Source organism: Canis aureus, chromosome 5, assembly GCF_053574225.1.
Source record: "Canis aureus isolate CA01 chromosome 5, VMU_Caureus_v.1.0, whole genome shotgun sequence".
Lineage (NCBI taxonomy): Eukaryota > Metazoa > Chordata > Mammalia > Carnivora > Canidae > Canis > Canis aureus.
The window spans coordinates 38,276,597-38,290,889 of NC_135615.1; the positions used below are offsets into that span (position 1 = coordinate 38,276,597).

General features: G+C 46.0%; 2 protein-coding genes across 31 annotated transcripts in view; one reads left to right on the forward strand and one right to left on the reverse strand.

The window, feature by feature from the left end:
- LOC144314033 (uncharacterized) overlaps positions 1-14,293 on the forward strand; it is a 287,113-nt gene that overhangs the window by 187,276 nt on the left and 85,544 nt on the right. The gene's annotated exons all lie outside the window — the stretch shown is intronic.
- FGF1 (fibroblast growth factor 1) overlaps positions 1-14,293 on the reverse strand; it is an 86,418-nt gene that overhangs the window by 56,727 nt on the left and 15,398 nt on the right. The window lies entirely within an intron of this gene.

Sequence of the window (14,293 nt, forward strand, 5' to 3'; positions counted from 1 at the left end):
TGCTCTGATCCCTTGATACCGATGAGGAAATGAGCCAAGGCCACGGCTGACCACAGTATGTGGGATCCTGCTGACTTCTCTGGCCCAGCCACCCCATATGCCCCTCCCAACCCTGGGCTCTAGCCCTACCAGCTTCAGTTTGGTGCCTTGGATCACTGTGCTCTCCTGCCACAGTTCCTTTGCACAAGCTCTTCCCCTTGCCTGGGCTACTGTTTACTCCACTCTTCACCTAATCTCCCCTGACCCATCTTTCATATTTTAATTGTGATTTCTTCAAGAATGCCCTAGTGGACCTCCCAGGCAAGATGTCCCATTAAAGCTCAGTTGACTCTGCTTACCTCTCCTCAAGGGTACTAGTCAGAACTGAAATCCTATTTTTATTTGTGCAATTTTCTGATTAATGTCTGGCTTTCCCTCCAGATCTTAACTCTGTGAGAGCAGTGGCTTGAAAGTGCTGCCTTGTAGATAATTCTGTCATTGCCCTTACCACACTGGACTGAAATGATTTGTTTATTTATCTTTCTCATCCCTTGGTCTGTGAATTTCCCAAGGGCAGCGTCCAGGTGTTTCTAACACAGTGCTCATCTCAGTAAATATTTGGTGAGTTGAATTGAATGTACTGGATTTACTGAGATAGAGTAACCTCGGAAAGGGCACCTGAAAACTCAGAACTTAGGATGGAGTGAGCCCACAAAACACAGTTATTCTACTCCCATCCTTGGAGATCTGGGGGGATTTTAGACAAGAGGTTAGCTTTTTTGAAAAGCCAAGTTTTGGATATAATTTGGATCACAGAATAGAGGGATCCATTACTTTCCCAAAGAAGCATCGTATTACAGTTACAAATCCAAGAGAAGGGAGGAAGGGACATCTGCCGCTCAGAGGTTCATCTGAAGGTTAGTAAAAGAGCAGAAATAACTGATGGAATCTCACTGGAAGTTGTGTTGAGATTTGGCTCCTTTACAGCCCGCGGCCTTGCGTCATTTCCTTATCTCTCTTGGATGACCTTGCCTGGCTCATTCCCCACTGCTGTCAGTGCTGACTTTGACTCTGTAAGTGTTGTGGTCTGGTTACATGGAAGCGCCCCCTTCTTTGGGGCTGGCCCTGTCCAGGATCTGGAGTCCCTCAGTCTGGCAAATGGGTTGTAGGGCTTCCATACCTGAGAGGGAGAAAAGAGTAGGGTGCGTGGGGAGGGGGGAGGGGGAGAGAGAACATGAATGGGGCTTCTCTTCTGTCTGGAGGATGAAGATGAGGGGCATGTTGTGGGTTATAGGCCTGGTGCTCACCCAGGAGAGTTTGATGAAGATATTGCCAGGTAACCGCAGACTCTCACATCCAAGCAGGGCTGGGCCTCAGCTCTACCCACCCTGGCTCCAAGGAAAACAGGCAGCTGTTGGGAAAAGTTGTTTGCTTTCATCCTGGCTCCTCCTTCCTCTCATAACAGACCATGAGCATGTTCCTTGGAGGTTTGAATAGTCCCTTTTAAGAGGTTAGAGAGAAACCATTTCTGAGTAAGAGGATTAGCCTAGTTAAATTTAATAGTAGTAGCACATGATAGATTAACAGTAATGTAAAAGAACTTTGAAGCTCTGGTGACCCGTTATGGTGCTCAGAGATTGCCAAGCATTTTGCAATAAAAACACCACCTCATTTATCACACGTTTGATTAAAGTGACACTACCCTCACCTTGTCCCCCACTGTCAATCTGCTCTTAGCATATTCCCTGGCATGTACATAAAATTTGCTTTACAAATATTTGTTTAATTAATTCAGGAAATATGAGGCTAACTGTAAGTTCTGACAGCTTTCTAGAAAGCCTTCATCATAAGCATATATTGCTCCAATGCATTAGGTAACGACACATAGAACTGTTTGCCATTCTCTTTGGCTTCTAGATCTAGTTCCCACTTGTCCAAAACTATGAATGTATTTCTGAAAGTTATGTAGCACAAATATTGAAAAAGAACTTCTTGGAGTTTCAGTGGCTGAAGTAGAAGAAAGACAACCTGCTGACGTTGGAATTGGAGATTAGAGCAGCTTTCTGAACTTGAAAATCAGACTGGTCTGACTGCCCTTGGTGGGCTGGGTCCCAGATGGTGCCGTGGAGCCGGGGGCCAGAAGAGGGCGCTCCGAGCTAAGTGTGCCAAGGGCCGGGCTGAACCAGCAGGTCTCTAGAAAAGGCTGTTTCTGTTACGTCTTTATTTCTTCTACATGTTTTCACATCCTCTGTAAGAATGAGAGAGGGTTTCTCTCTCTGTACCAAAGAATCCTCTTTTTTAAAAAAATTTTACTTATTTATTCATGAGAGACACAGAGAGGGAGGCAGACACATAGGCAGAGGGAGAAGCAGGCTCCTCGCAGGGAGCCGGATGTGGGACTCAATCCCAGCACCCCAGGATCACGCCCTGAGCCAAAGGCAGATGCTCAACCACTGAGCCACTCAGGCATCCCCCAAAGAATGCTCTTCTGAAACTATAACTAAACTGATGATTTCACAGATTAAGCACCAAACCCCAGAGTAGAATCGTGTTTAAAAAAAAAAATTTTTTTAATGGCCTTCAACCTTTGGTCTCCCTGAAATCTGTGAACAAATTTCCCACACCATGAACTGTTTTAATATGTTTAAATGGGCCCTCGAGAATCAGTATCTTCAAATATCGATCCCACACCTAGATAGTGGGTGATCAAATCAAGAAGGGTTGACTTACTTTATCCTTCTGAGAGTTATGTGTATGTGTTCTGTATTTATCAAGTTAATGAATAAGAGGTACATGGCCAGGTGAGTTGTGGTCCTTACCTACAACATCTTGATGAAAAAGCTGTATATTTGCCAGCTTTACAGCTTAAAGGATACTTTAAATCCTTGTTTCAATTTACAAGCTTCTTTGGAAATACATCTTCCCTACCTTTTTTTATTCGTAAGCCCTCAGGGAAGAGCAGATAGAGTCAACAAATGTGCGGAAAAGACAGCGTGCTCTGTGCAGACTCTGTGGCTGGCAAATTTGATATTAAGAATTTATCCTGGGCTGCATGCGTGGCTCAGTGGTTCAGCATCTGCCTTTGGCTCAGGGAGTGATCCTGGAGTCCCAGGATCGAGCCCCGCATTGGGCTCTCTGTGGGGAGCCTGCTTCTCTCTCTGCCTGTGTCTCTGCCTCTCTCTCTCTCTCTCTCTCATGAATAAATAAATAAAATCTTAAAAAAAAAAAAAAAGAATTTGTCCTATGGCAGGACTCACACCCATGCCCACAGGTCCCTGTGTGAGGTTCACAGCAGCACTGTTAGTAATAACAGAAGGGATACCTGGGTGGCTGAGTTGGTTGAGTGTCCCACTCTTGATTTTGGATCGTGGTCTCAGGGTCATGGGATGAGGCCCCGCATCAGGCTCATCCTCTGTGCAGAGTCGGCTTGTCCTCTCCCTTTGCTCCATCACCTCTTCCCTGCCTGCCCCCACCCCCTGCGCCCATCCTGCGGCTCATACTCTCTCTCAAATAAATAAATAAATAAACAAATAACATTCTTAAAAAAAACACAAATAATAGCAGGAATTTGAAAACCATGTGCACCAGTAATGGAATGATAAAGTATACAGCCAAGCAAATACCAGGCAGCCATAAAAAAAGAGCTAGATGTATAATGGGTCACTGGAGCTTCTAGGTCTTCTCCTTTCTCTTTACATTGGCCTTGTTCAGGGCCCTGTGCTGGCTTCTTTTCCTTAGCAATCCTTTGGAGTCCAGCATCTATCCTTGTCTTCCTGAGTGCCCTTCTCTGCCTCAGGTTTCACTTATGTCTCCAAAATCCCAAACTGCTTTTGCAGTAATTAATGACAGTACAGTGGTTACAAAGTCACCCAAACCACAGACCTTAGTCATACCCCCCTTCCCTCAGTACCCACAGGCTTCTCCTAATGATTTGACCTAAATATTCCTTACATTTTCATTCCTTTCCTTCCCCACTGTCCCTGTCTTGAGTCAGGCCAGCAAAAATCTCGACCTCTATCAAAGGCAGTTGCTTCTAATTTTTTCTATATAGCTTGTTCCTCTTACCTCATCCACAACATCTCCAGCCTTGTCCCCCCCCCAAACCACAAACCTGATCAGGCTTCATCCTTGCTCAGATGACCTCCGTTATTCTTCACTGCCTACAGGCAAAGTCCAGATTTCTTAATCTGGCATTCAAGGCTCTTTGTGATCCAGTTTTGGACTTTATTCATTCAGGCAACAAACTGAGCATCCACTATTTGTCAAACCTTAAAGACATTTTTGTGAAAACAAGTCATGGTCCTTGCCTTTATGGGACCCATAGAACCTGGGACCTTACAGACTCCCCACCCCCAATACACACACACACACACACTTTAAAGGACAAACTAAAATTCAGTATCAAGGAACTAAGAGAATAAAGAGTTTAGAATAAGAGAATAAAGAACTTTAGAATAAATGGTCAGGCTGTGGACTCCTTGAGGAGATGACGCTTAGGCTGAGACCTGAAGGAAGAGAAGATGCAATGCCTAGTTCATTCCAGATGAAGTCCCTCCTTCTCATGGTGGCCTCTCTTCACTCCTTTTCTCTGTCTACTCTGCACTCCACACAGGCTGAACCACCATCTAGCACTTGTATACATTGTACTTGGGGAAGGTTCTGCTCCAGCTGTAGTGTTCTCAAAGGAAAGGACTGCTTTGTTCATTTGGCTCCCCGGGAGCTGGCACATAGTAGTGATTGTGAGGTGAAAAACTGCATGGATGGATGGATAGATGAATGGATGATGGATGGATGATGGATGGATGGGTAGATGGGTGAGTGGATGGGTGGATGAATAGATAGGTGGTTGGGGGAGTAAATAGATGGATGATGGATAGGCGAATGGGTGGATGAATTGGGTAGACAGGGAGTGGGTAGATGGATGGGTAGTTGGGTGGATGGGTGGGTAGATGGATAGATGATGCATGGATGGATGAATGGATAGGTGGTTGGGTGGATGAATGGGTAGATGGGTGGGTGGATGGATGAATAAGATGGATGGGTGGGTAATGGATAGATAGGTGGGTGGATGGGTGTGTAAATGGGTGGATGGGTAGGTGGATAGATGGGTGGGTAAAAGCACACATGCTTTAAGCTGAGTGGGATATATTATCTTTTGGGGATAATTTTATAATCAACAAAGCTGAGGCTTTGAGTTGGCTGGAATTGGCTTGTGCTAGGAGAAAAGTGACTGAAAATAATTCTCACTCAGGTTCTCTACCACTTTAGTTACACATCATTTTGTACTTAATCATCCTTATTATTGTGAAATGGCAGGTATTATTTTTATTAAACTATAATTGACATACAATATTATATTAGTTTTAGGCACACAACATAGCAATTCAACAATTCTATGCATTGCAAAATGCTCACCGCAGTAAGCATAATTACCATCTGTGACCATACATTACTGTAATATTATTGACTATATTCCAGGCAAGCATTTTTTTCTTACAGATAAAAAACAGTAACATTAAAAAAAAAATTTTTTTTTTCAGTAAAAAGCTGTTAACCAGATCTTGCTTTAATTCTAGGGGAATTTTTTAAGTCAGAAAAACAAGAGGCAGTATACACAGCGCTCAAGTGTCCAGTCTCTGCAGCTAGATCATTGTGTTCAAATACTGGTCCAGCCACTACCCACAGAACGTCCTGGGAAACCTCACCAAGCCTTCAGTTTCTTTATCTGTAAAATGAGTAAGAACAGCACCTACTTTGAGAGGGTGGCTGAAAGGATTCCATGACCCATATAAGAACAGAGCGCCTGCAACAAAGTTAAGGACTCAAAATCTGGGAGCTGCCACTCTTACCGGACCATTGATTCTTTAGCCTGGCCCATCCAAATGCTTCCTGAAGTTTCTAAAAGAACCCTAGCCAAAGATGACAGAGGGCATGCACTTTGAGCTATTTTTCTGGTGGAAGAAGAGAAAATCTCTTGCTCCTCCGCTGACTCCAGAGCAGGCATGGAAGTGGCCACAAGCACCACAGCACGCGTCAGGCTTCCATCAGATCCTGACCATATCCCTGACCCCAACACCCTAGATTAGGCTAGCTCCAGGCTACGCTCACCAGCCTTCAACAGACCTCAGTGGCAGGGACACAGGGTCCCCACACAGCATGACTATAGTTTCTCTTTGTTTGTCTATAATCTGGGCTTCCTCACAAGACCTCAGCTATTAGGTGGCTGAAAACCAGCTCGGTCTTGTCCAGCATAAGAATTTAAACAGTCCTGTGAAGTAATATTCTGCCCCTGGATTCCCCCATCTTTGGCTGCCCTCCTATTCCTTTTGAAAGTATCTTCTAGTGGTAAGGGGAGTGAGGGTCACTTGGGCCCTTACCAGAAAAGCTGAGACCCTCATTCACAGGCCTCTGGGGCCCAAGGTCTCAGGTGGAGCACTTCGCCTGCCCTGTCACTGCCCACTCAGGGCCTTCACATCTCAAGTTGAGATCCTGTTCTCTCTCGGCTCAGTCAGCGCTCAGGGCGGCTACTTGGCTCACCAGCCCCTGCTGGCTGTGGGCTCCTCGCCTCCCCGCCCAGGAGGTCTCCCCATGGCCCCACAGCAGGGTCACTCCACAGTGGCCTCTGGCTCTCATCTCAGCATCTGCATCATGCAGGGATAGCAGGAGATCCAGAGGACGAATGACGCCTACTTGCTACTGGATCACACCCATCCATACTCTCAACCCTCCGGGCCTCTTCATGTCTCAGGGCCAGCTATCCTGCCCTCAGCTCATTGGGATGTTTCCACAGCCAAGCCACCTCCACTCCTTACACACACACACACACACACACACGCACACACACACACACCTTCCTTTCCACTTCCATCTTTGGATGCTCCAGCGGCAGATGGGCATCCCCCTACACAGTGATAGAAGTGCCACAGTCAGGCCTAGACTTGCTGTATTACATGGGTGCCGGAGCAATTCCGCAAGTCTTCTCTGCACAAATCTTGGCAGGCAGTTGAACTTACAGTCCTGTTTATTCTGTGTTCCCTTTTCCTTCACTGGCTCTGTGTGACAGGCTCCCTGACCCAGCCTCTGGGAAAGGAGGTTCCAAATGGAACATGGTTTAAAGGCAGCAGGATGGGGTGAGAGGGATCAAAATACATGGCTTCATATTTGCCAATATTCTCCCTCTTGCCACCATGCCTCTTCCAGGCCTACCAAAGCTAAAGGCACCAATGTCTCCCTTCTATACCTGTATTCATTCAGCAGCAGTTATTGAGCACCTGACATGTAGGCACTGTGCTGAGAACCAAGTCAGTAGAACTGCCTCACAGGTGTGATAGGAATACAGTGGAACTCCTTGAACAACATGGGCTTGACCTGCGTGGGTCCACTAATATGCAGTTTTTTCCACATATGTTTTCTCTTCCTTATGATTTCCTTCCATTTTCTTTTCTCCTCTTCGTTAATTGTAAGAATACAGTATGTAATGTACAAAATATGTGTTGATTATCATTCATGCTTCTAGTCAACAGTATGCTGTTAGTACTTAAGTTTTGGGGGATCAAAAAGTTATACATGTATTTTTGGCTGCATGAGAGGTCAACTCCCCCATCGTTCCCATGTTGTTCAAGTGTCAACTGTGTTCTCATCATGTGAAAAGATGCTCAACCTAATTAGCCATGAGGAAAATGCAGATCAAAACCACAGTAAGCTACTATTTCATATCCACTAGGACAGCTATAATCAAAAGATGGATAATTACAAGTGTTGTCAAGGATACGGGTGAACTGGAGCCCTCATACATTGCTGATGGAAATGTAAAATTGGTATGGCCACTTTGGAAAACAATTTGGCAGTCCCTCAGATGGTTATCTATAGAGTTCCCAGATGAGCCTACAATCCCACTGCTGGGGTATACCTGAGAGAAATGAAGACATATGTTCATACAAAAACATGTACATGACTGTTCCTAGCAGCATATTTATAAAGCCAAAAAATGGAAACAACCCAAATGCCCATCAAATGATGAATAGATAAACAAAATGTGGTATATCCACACAGTGGAATATTACTAAGCTATAAAAAGCAATGAAATATTGATAACATGCTACGGCGTGGATGAACCTTGAAAACATTATGTAATGTGAAAGAAGGTGGTCACAATATATTGTATTTTGTATGATTCATTTGTATGATATGTTCGGAGTAGGCAAATTCATAGAAGCTGAAAGTTGTATGGTGGCTGCCAGGGGCTGAGAGAGGATTGAATGGGGAGTGACTGCTTAATAGGTGTGGGTTATTTTTAGTGTGATGAAAATGTCCTAAAGGAATACAGTGGCAAGAGTTGCACAACCTTGTAAATATAGTGAAAGTTGTTGCGCCATACACTTTACATGAGTGAATTGTGTGGTATGTAAATTATATCTCAAGAAGAGATATATCTCATGTGAGAAGATGTGCTCATCTCATTCTCTAACTGAAATCTCTCTTTCCCAGTTCCTCAGCTCTCCTAAGACAAATATGAGTTCAACTTCCAGTCATTTCAGGACTTTCTCTAACACATTTATTAGAGTCTAATATTAAGTAGCTAGACACCTATTTTATGATTTTTTAAACAATTATTTTCCATTTGAAGGTAAACCCCAGGAGAGCAGGGACTTTTGTTTTGTTCATTGTTATATCCACCGTGCTTAACATAAGGCCTGGCACACTAGGGTCTCAGTAAGTATTTGTTGAATGAGCCTTCACGGAGCTCACATATCCAATGGACACAAAAATCCAGCGATGACTGCTACTCATCATTCACTTAGCGCATATTTACTGCAGCCTCATGGTGTGTGGGGCAAATGAATGAAGCAGACGTGTCTCTGCCTTGGGGGATCTTACAACAAAGGAACCCTATACCGAGAAGGTTTAGCACTTTGATCAAACACTGAAGACAAATAATATCTAACATCCATTAAAGGTCTGCATATATTGAAAGTGGAAATTTTGTTAAAGTTCCCCTTACTGGAGCTTTGTGGGAAGTTGGGCTGAGTTGAGACAGTCAAGCAAAGAAAAACATTCTGAAAGGTAGAGGATGAGTGAGTAGAAGGTCAATCCTGAAAAAAAGAAAACGAGTGTTTTCCAATGATTTTTCTGGTTCCAAGGAGGTAGTTCCGAGTTGTGATTTTAAGTTCTTGTTGAGCCGGGGAGTAATATTGGGAAAGGGGAAGTGCCAAGTACCATCCTTCATGTCCAGTGTCAGGAAGTCTTCGAGAAGAGATAAGGAAGGGAAAGACTGACTCAGTGGCTGGGAGGAGAGGGAACGAGGGTGTTTTAAAGAGATGGGGAAGATTTCATTACAGTACAATGGCCTACTTCACAATGGAAAATTATGGGAAGGATAGCCAAAAGGTCAAGAGAGAGGGCAACAAGATACACGATGATGACACGGTTGGGAAACCAAGAGGCTGGCTTGTAGATATACAGCCCATGGTGGGTAATGGAGGTCTTAGAGTCAAAAATGAAAGCAAAAAAACTTGTCCAGTTGACTTTTCTCACACATACAACCTCCTTGTGCCACCTCTCTTTTGCCCCACATTTTCATTTTCATATGCAGCGTTTCTAGAAAACCTATAACGGGAAGGAGATGTGAAACACGGCTGGGAACTGATTAAGACATGACCATGGCTCTTGCACAAGGCAGGGCAGGGTTAGAGACTTAAGACACTTGGAGCAATGGGAGTAGACAAGGAAGATGTGGGCAGAATAAGGTTCAGAGTCAAAGATGACGCTACAGAATCTAGCGCTAATTGCTCACTAGAATTTGGGGGAAAGGGAAAGATGGTTCAGAGAAAGGCCCAAGACCGAAGAGGCTTATGAGCTAGAAAATGAATGGGTAAATCTTGCAGGACCTTTCTAAAGGGCTCAGCTAACTTTGCAACTAGAGGACACCCTCCCAGAGTTCAGGGGAGCTTGAGGGTTAGAGCGAGCCCAGACGCAGATCACCCTGTGAAGAGGAACAAGGCCAAGTTTTCTTTTTTCTTGAGGCCAGGCACCTCCATCGTGTTTTTGGTTTGCCCAGCTGTCCACCCACCAGCAGGAACAGATGACAAAGATGTCCCATCTCCTTTAGAGGCAGTCTTACCTCCTGCTTAAGGGCAGACATTTTAGCCCAGAAGCCTGCCAAGGCTCTCCGGCTCCCTGGCTCTGTGTCACTGACCATGCACACCGGACACATCGTACTAAGCCCTTCAGCCTCGCCTGGAAGAGCAGGAGTGATAAGGAAAGGCTGTTGTTGGGATCAAATGGGCTAGTGGGGGCAAAGCTCCCAGCACAGGATGGCACACCTCCCAAGCCTTGGGGCAGTTTGCTTTGGGTATTTTCTCATCTCTAAAATCAGGAAGTATGGCATTTTTTTCATGGTGGTATGTATAAATTATAGTGTTTCTTTCAATTTATGGTGTCTTAAATTTAATGAAACATGGAAGTAGGTAGGTGTCTCGTAAGGGGCAGTTGGGGTGTTTTGTGGTCCTTCTACCTGTGCTGGGTTGTGGCTCCGTCAATGTCTAGGGGTTGCTTTCTTGACTCTAGGTGGGTTGCGCCTTTTCCCAGGACAGGAGCCTGGGTCCTGGCCTCAGTCCCACTGAGGGCAAAGCTTGACTTGGCTGTTCCTCACCGTGAGCCTGGGGCTGGGCGACCTCACCTCTCTGAACCTCAGATCCCTCGCCTCTGTAAGGAGGCTAACAGTACTGCTTACCTTCCTAGGGTCATGGGAGGATAAAATGGTGTCGAATTCTGTAAAGTACTTAACATATTGCTGCGTGGCACACATACTGAATAATGATACGGAAGAGACATAAACAATAGCATTACTTATATAACAAGATTACATTTTCTCAAAAGTGTTATTATTATTATTCCTGAAATACCTGGGGAGACCCACCACAAAACATCCCATTGGGACCCTCAGTGGGAAGGGATCTCAGAACCCAGATCAGCACTCCTGTTCTGAGTTCGTGTGTTTCTGGGACTGCGGCCTCACCTTGCACCCTCTCCCATCCCTGCTGTTCTCCTCCCTGAGCCAGACTTCCAGCTCCCTAGCATTCCCCTCCTCAGGACTTTGACCCCTCTGGACACATTACTTTAGGAACAACTTGCCTTGGGAAGAGGGCTGGCTCATGTCCCTTGGAAAAGACCACTGCAGACCCTGGCTGGGGTTTCTCAAGCCATGAGTGACCCAAGAGCTCCCCCAATGAGGCTCTTCTCTGTCCCATCATCTTCCTGTCTCCTCCTGCGCCCTTGCTCCCTTCACCCCACTGTCTGCCTCTGTCCTGGCTAGAATTCCCTCAGTAGGCCTACATATACATGCATGATTTTCTCAAAGCCTCTTACCTCTACCTGCTGAGTCTAGCTTATCCAAATCAATCAAGGTCTACATTTATCATGTACATAACTCGCACACCAAAGTCACCTCGTATCTTCAGACCTCCCTGGTGTTTCCCATCCCGAGTTCTCGACGGTCCTGAGGGCATGGCATGGATACCCTCTCCACGTGGTATAAACAGGCTTTCCTCTGGGGAGGCTACAGAGGCTCCTGGCAGATAGTCTCTTCTAAGTCCTTTCTTTATTCCTGATATTTCTCTTCACTTCATGAGGACCCAGGATGGAACTGACTCTCCTCCAGGCTGGCTCTCTGGCACACCTCTCTGTATTGAGGTGAGACCTCATCCTGCAGTCTACTTGTTCCACCTTTAATAGCTCACTGGCCTCGTTGTATCAACCCCAGGGTCAGGAAAACCCAAGTTTTTCTGTACCACTGGCCAACAGGATTCCACTATTACATGAGCCACTCCAGCATGGCATTTGATGAGAGTTCTTTAACAGCCACTGGTTTCCTCCTCAAGGTCCGGTTACCATAGAGTTGGCTCTGGAGCAGCATCATGAGCCCTACAGATACCCCTTGGGGAAGCTGTGGAATTAAGACTTTTCACTGGGTTTGCAACAAAACAGAATGACTCTCAGGGTCTAAGGAGCATGCTGAAGAAGTCTTAGCTTCTCAGAACTTGTTTCTGCTCATTTAAAAATCTTAAGGCATAGTGCAGTATGCTGGCTGAGCTGGGCTGTAGGGTTTCACACAATGCAGCAGTAGTGTGGCATCGTTGAATCAGAGACCAGAAAGCACAGCATGTTGGACAAGATTCCCAACATTTACCTATTTATCCATCTGGCTGTCCTATCTGAACATGTCTCAGACATGATCCCCCCAAAAATGTAGCATTGAAGCCAGGATATGGAAGACAACGTGGCATTATAAAGATGTCTAGACTATAGAAAAATAAGCCAAACTCAAGCCAGGGGAAGAAATAAAGTGAAGAAAGTAGTTCCTCCCGGGCAATAGAAAGGAGTGGGCTTTCTCCCACTGCCAAATGTCCACACTCCAGAGTTCTTCTTTTAGGGCGATTTGAAGATTGAAGTGCCTCCTGCGGTCAGGCTTTGGAACCTGGAGCCACGTTCATCCAGGCTATCTATGGCTAGCTGCTGCCCATTCCTACACTCCTTGTTCATGCCCACAAAGGATGGGGGAAGCCCGCTGGCTGACCTACTGGTGCCTGCCTGTGTACAGCACCCTGGGCAACCAGCTTTTCCCTTTTCCTACCCTTCTCATCCTGGCTCCCCCTCTGGCCCTGCGCCCATAGATGAGGATGCCACAAAAGTCCTGCCTGCCCACCCTTATTCACAAAGGCAGGTTTGTGTGGAGCTGAGCAGGGCAAGCCGTCAGGGGAGGGCCTGGGCTCCACACCTCTCCCCTTAAGGAAGTAGACAGGTCCAGTCCAGTGAGTTGGGGAGAGGGTGTCGCCCTTGTAAATATCTCCTCACAGGCTCAGGCAGAGAGGCATGGTGATTATGTGAGAGGAAAGAGCTCTGCTCTGGGCACCTAGTGCGACAGGGCTGTGTAAGAGGGACGTGTCATCACCCAAATCAAATCAGATTAAGCCAGTTGGGTTGTAATTAACTGCTATCCAATCCTTTGCCCCTGCATCAGTCCAAAAAGCTTTCCTTTGAAAATCTCCTCTATTTCCTAGTTAATATGTGTAAGAGAAGATGTGGCCACTAACCATTCTGCGTTTGTCATCTCTCAGAGATTATGATTTACAATGTGACCTTGAGCTTCACTGCTCTGGTGGTCACTGTCCCCATTCACTTAATCGAACCACCCTTGTTAAGTATAAGGGACCTGACAAAACACAGTAAAAGAATAAAGGTGGGCGGCTCCCGTGGCGCAGTGGTTTAGCGCCGCCTGCAGCCTGGAGTGTGATCCTGGAGACCCGGGATCAAGTCCCATGTCAGGCTCCCTGCATGGAGCCTGCTTCTCCCTCTGCCTGTGTCTCTGCCTCTCTCTCTCTCTCTCTCTCTCTCTCTCTCTCTCTCTGTGTGTCTCTATGAATAAAAAAAAAAGAAAAAAAAGAATAAAGGTGAGGTTGTGGTCAAAGGCATGGGCTCTGCAGTCAGGATTCCTGGATTTCAATCCAGAAAGCCAATGTACCTATACGATGAGACCAGGGATAGTGGCCACCCCAACATGCTCGTTATAAGGATGCAACAAGGTATCATGAGTGAAGCACACAGCTCCTGGCACATGGAAAGCATCTCATAATTTTAGCTATTGTCTTTGTTGTTGTGATCATTCAGAATGAGTAAGACAAACTCCCTGCACTTGATGGAGGGTAAGAAGTGAAACTGTCCACGAGACAGACTGTGGTAAGTGGCATGATGGAAGTGTGAGAGCCTGGGGAAGAAGGGATCCAGGAGAATGTAGTGGAAGCTGCAGCCCCTCAGCCATAAGGACAGGTAGGCTTCACGTATATGGACACAGGATGGAGTGATGGCTTGAATAGGGGCCCAGGTGTGGGAACTAGAGGTGGTCTTCTTCCCGCAGGAGGATGGGTGTTGCTGGGCAGGGGATCTACAGGACGCACGGGTCACCTCTCCCTTGTTTGGAGTCAAATCATAGAGAACCTCAGTGCCATTCTGAGGAGTTTGGACTTTCATCTGCAAGCACTGAGAAGCCAGTGGAAATCTTTGAGAAGAGAATTTGGAAGATGCTTCTGGTAACATTTTATAGGAAAATGGTGGTGGGAGAGGGCAGGGCAGAGGCAGAGCAGAGACCAAGGAGCACAGTGCTCTATGTTTCCATCCCTGAAAAATTCATCAGTCTTCAAGTCCTTGCTTACTGCTGCTCATCTTCTTTGCTAGACTGCAAGGTGGTCAAGGGCAGGGGCCGGGTGCTTCCTCTGCATTATCATATCCTCAACATAGTCCCTGGTGTTCCATAAATAGT